Here is a 4,594-nt window from a genome sequence, read left to right as displayed (position 1 = left end):
ATGTTGTGACGTTTGATAGCACAGAAAGTGTTCCTTTGGTATTCAGGAGTTGCATAATCTCATAGTCGGAGGAACATGTATAAGTCATGAAGAAAGCAATAGCAATAAAACTAAACAATCATTATGCTAAGCTAACGGATGGGTCTTGTCCATCACATCATTCTCTAATGATGTGATCCCGTTCATCAAATGACAACACATGTCTATGGTCAGGAAACTTAACCATCTTTGATTAACAAGCTAGTCAAGTAGAGGAACACTAGGGACACTCTGTTTGTCTATGTATTCACACATGTAATAAGTTTTTGGTTAATACAATTCTAGCATGAATAATAAATATTTATCATGATATAAGGAAGTATAAATAACAACTTTAGTATTGCCTCTAGGGCATATTTCATTCAGTCTCCCACTTGCACTAGAGTCAGTAATCTAGATTACATAGTAATGATTCTAACACCCATGGAGTCTTGGTGCTGACCATGTTTTGCTCGTGAGAGAGCCTTAGTCAACGGGTCTACAACATTCAGATCCGTATGTATCTTGCAAATCTCTATGTCTCCCTTCTTGACTTGATCGCGGATGGAATTGAAGCATCTCTTGATGTGTTTGGTTCTCTTGTGAAATCTGGATTCCTTTGCCAAAGCAATTGCTCCACTATTGTTGTCGGTGTCAAAACCGGCGGGTCTCGGGTAGGGGGTCCTGAACTGTGTGTCTAAGGCTAATGGTAACAGGAGGCGGGGGACACGATGTTTACCCAGGTTCGGGCCCTCTCGATGGAGGTAATACCCTACTTCCTGCTTGATAGATCTTGATGATATGAGTATTACAAGAGTTGATCTACCACGAGATCGTAGAGGCTAAACCCTAGAAGCTAGCCTATGATTATGATTGTTGTTGTCCTACGGACTAAACCCTCCGGTTTATATAGACACCGGAGGGGGCTAGGGTTACATAGAATCGGTTACAGAGAAGGAGATCTACATATCCAAATTGCCAAGCTTGCCTTCCACGCAAAGGAGAGTCCCATATGGACACGGGACGAAGTCTTCAATCTTGTATCTTCATAGTCCAATAGTCCGGCCAAAGTATATAGTCCGGCTGTCCGAGGACCCCTTAATCCAGGACTCCCTAAGTAGCCCCTGAACCAGGCTTCAATGACGATGAGTCCGACGCACAGATTGTCTTTGACATTGCAAGGTGGGTTCCTTCTCCGAATACTCCATAGAAGATTTTGAACACAAGGATCGTGTCCGGCTCTACAAAATAAATTCCACATACCAATGTAGAGAGCACAATATTCCACAAATCTAATCTGCTGACAACTTTTCATAGCATGACATCACGCCACGGCCCGGTCATTATTCGAACTGTATTTCACAACCAGCTGTTGCACATATCGCGAGGCGGTTTCCTTGGCACGTCTTGTCGAAGTAGAGATCGTGTCCCCTTATGACGGGATTCTCATCAATACGGGTGCGGGTAACCCAACTGCACCATCAATCGCGGCGCTTGGGGAATAAGCGATTTTAACGGGCAAGTGGGAAGGCGCACAGTTTCTACGGCCTTTATAAAGAGATAGGGATTCCCCTTTTTCACCCACGCCTTCTTCCTCCTTTGCTCATCCATTCTCGCACGCTCAAGCTCCAGCGCCCAAGTTCTCACCTTATCCGTAAAGCCATTCCAGACATGTCCGGAGCGGGAGGCAAGTGGATGGCCTCCTCCATTACAGAGGAGGACATCACGAAGCTCCGGGAGGCCGGATACTTGGTTGCAGACATCGCGCACTGGCTCCCGAATGCAGGGCAGATCGTCCCTACTCCGGAACCCCACAAGAGGGTTGTGTTTCTCGCCCACTTCGTCCGCGGACTAGGATTTCCCCTCCACCCATTTGTCTGCGGGATCATGTTCTATTATGGGCTGGATTTCTACGATCTAGCCCCCAATTTCATCCTCAACATCTCGGCGTTTATCGTCGTGTGCGAGGCTTTCCTCAGAATCAAGTCCCACTTCGGCCTCTGGCTGAAGATCTTCAACGTGAAGCCGAAGATAGTAGTCGGCCAACAAGCAGAGTGCGGAGGCTCCATAGTAGGCAAGATGCCCAACGTCACCTGGCTCGAAGGCTCCTATGTGGAGACCGTGAAGGGGTGGCAATCGGGGTGGTTCTACATCACCGAGCCGCGCAACTCCAACTGGGCGGCAGCCCCCGAATTTCGATCTGGCATCCCCATGCGGCTTGCCTCTTGGAAAAGGAAGAGTTTAGCCTGGGGTGAGCCAGTGGAGCTGACCGGACTCCGGAACTGCGTCAAGAATATGATAAGCAAGAAAATCAAGCTTGTCAACGTGGTCCAGGTCATGCTCTTCCGCCGGATCCTCCCATGTCAAAGACGGCATTCAATATGTGGGAGTTCGACCCGGCCGAACACCAGACGCTACGAGAGCTCTTCGACATGACGCACAAAGACGTCTAGAAGGTGTTGTTCAAGGCCGCCGAGGTACCTCCTCCCGTTACCGAAGATCGCGGGCTCAGCGCAAAGCGCCCCACCAATCCGGTAAGTTCTCTATGTTTTACAAGATGCTCCTTCCCCCAGTATATTCGTGAAAGGAATCTAAGCCTCCCCACTAATCTAACAGGACTGGGTGGCGACAGTGAAGCGGATCGACTGCCCAGCTCCACTACTCGAAGATCCAGCGACGGCTCTCCTAATGGAGATGCTGTTTCTGGCGCCCTATGAGGTGCCGGAGAAGAAGGCCAAGAAGAAGGCCACGGGGACCAGGAAAGGTCTCCGGCGCAAGGTGATGTCGGACTCATCGTCCGAAGACACCGAGGCGCACTCCTCCAACGAAAACAAGGAGGAGGAAGAGGAAAACCCTCCCCCCAAACCGAGGGGGAGAAGAAAAGGAAGGCCGCCCCATCTGGGGAGGCCGAAGGGTCCAAGAAGGGAAGGACCCTCCCTCCGAACCACTCCACGACTGCCGCCTACAGCGACGAGGAGTGGCTGCCCAGGGACAAGCCCCTGGCAAAGTTGTAAGTATTCGGATACCATAATGCTTCCGGCACGTCTTGCTTTATTGCTTCTTATCATGTTGAATATGATCGTGCAGTCCATCCAAAGTGCGCATCGACTTATCCTCCTCGGATGGGTCTTTGAGTGCGTCGGCGATGAACAGCGACTCGCTCCCGACGGCCACCACCCCCGGCCCGCGGACGACACTGAGGTGTTGTCCCAAAGGTTACCGGTCCAGGGGAGATAGTTCTGGAGGCGCCCCAAGGCGAAATCCCCGACGCCTGGCACATGGGGGGGGAAGACCCCCATGGATTCTGATGAGGGGGGCGACAACAAGTTTGGCCCCCAGCCGGATACTGCGCCGGAACCTCAAGTGGTTCTGGACTCAGGGAGGCAGCCCCTCGCTAAGGGGGGCGAGCCTTCCATGCCGATGACCTTTGTCCATCCAGAGGCATCAGACAACTTGCTAGAAACGCTTCAGGGCGCTTCCATTAATGAAGAACACCGTACTCTTATGAGTACGATGACTGCGAAGGTTCGGTCCGCCACAAGCGGATTGACCGAAGCCTGCGCCAGCCTCCTAACAGGCTTTGAGGTAAGTAATTAAATTATGAAAGAATATCACAGTATAGATAGTAGCCCCTGATACTCTGTTTGGTGTTTGGAAAGAAAGGCCGAACAGAGGATAAAATAACCTCCACATGAGTCTAATCATATTATGTCTATGTGAATAAGCAAGCGCCGCTGCTGGCCGCTGCCGCCCGTACTGCGGAGGTCTCCGGACTGAAGCGGGACCTGGGGCGGGCCGAGGAAGAGCTCAGCCTCGTGAAGAGGCAGCTCGAGGAGAACAAAGGTAAGTGATACCCCGTCTGAATGTCATATAAAGGAAAAATTGTTGATGCTAATAGAAGCATCATGAATATAATAGGGGCCACGACTGAGTGGCGGCCCTTAAGAAGGCGCTGTCCGAGGCCGAAGACAAAGCGGCCAAGGAGCACTCCAAGCGCGAGAAATAGGAGGCTCGGGTTGATGAGGTCCAGCAAGAGCTCCAGGACTTCGTCAAAAAATTCGAGTCCTTGGAGCGTGACTCCAAGACGCAAGAGTCCGAGCTTGCGAAGGCCCTCCAGAGCGTGCAAGACGCCAAGGCCGAAGCCCAGAAGGCCCTCCAGGAGATTCAGGCGGCCAAGAAGATAGCGGCGGGTAAGGCATTCATTATGCAAAGCAAGCATGTGAAGGAGACTTTCCTTTTACTTACCCGAATTCGGAGCTCTCCAAGAGCATTCACAGATCTGCCGCACAGCATCTCTGATGCCGCAGGGTTCTACCAAGCTGAGGAAGGGAGCTCGACGGATAAGTTGTTCTGGTCCCAGTATATTGGGGCCGAACATCCGATGCCCTTGAGCGACCAGTTGAAGCAACTGGTCGAACTTCACAAGGCGGTCGAACTGGCCATGAAGGACCTCATAGTCCGGCTCTGGCCTGGCGAGCCCCTGCCCGGTAGCTACTTCGGCCTTGTCAAGCGGATGGTGAATGCCTGTCCGCGTCTTGAAGTCATTAAGCGGTCCGTCTGCATTGAAGGTGCATGC

This window comes from Triticum dicoccoides, chromosome 1B (genome assembly GCF_002162155.2).
Source record: "Triticum dicoccoides isolate Atlit2015 ecotype Zavitan chromosome 1B, WEW_v2.0, whole genome shotgun sequence".
NCBI classification, from domain to species: Eukaryota; Viridiplantae; Streptophyta; class Magnoliopsida; order Poales; family Poaceae; genus Triticum; species Triticum dicoccoides.
This window is presented reverse-complemented; position numbering follows the sequence as displayed.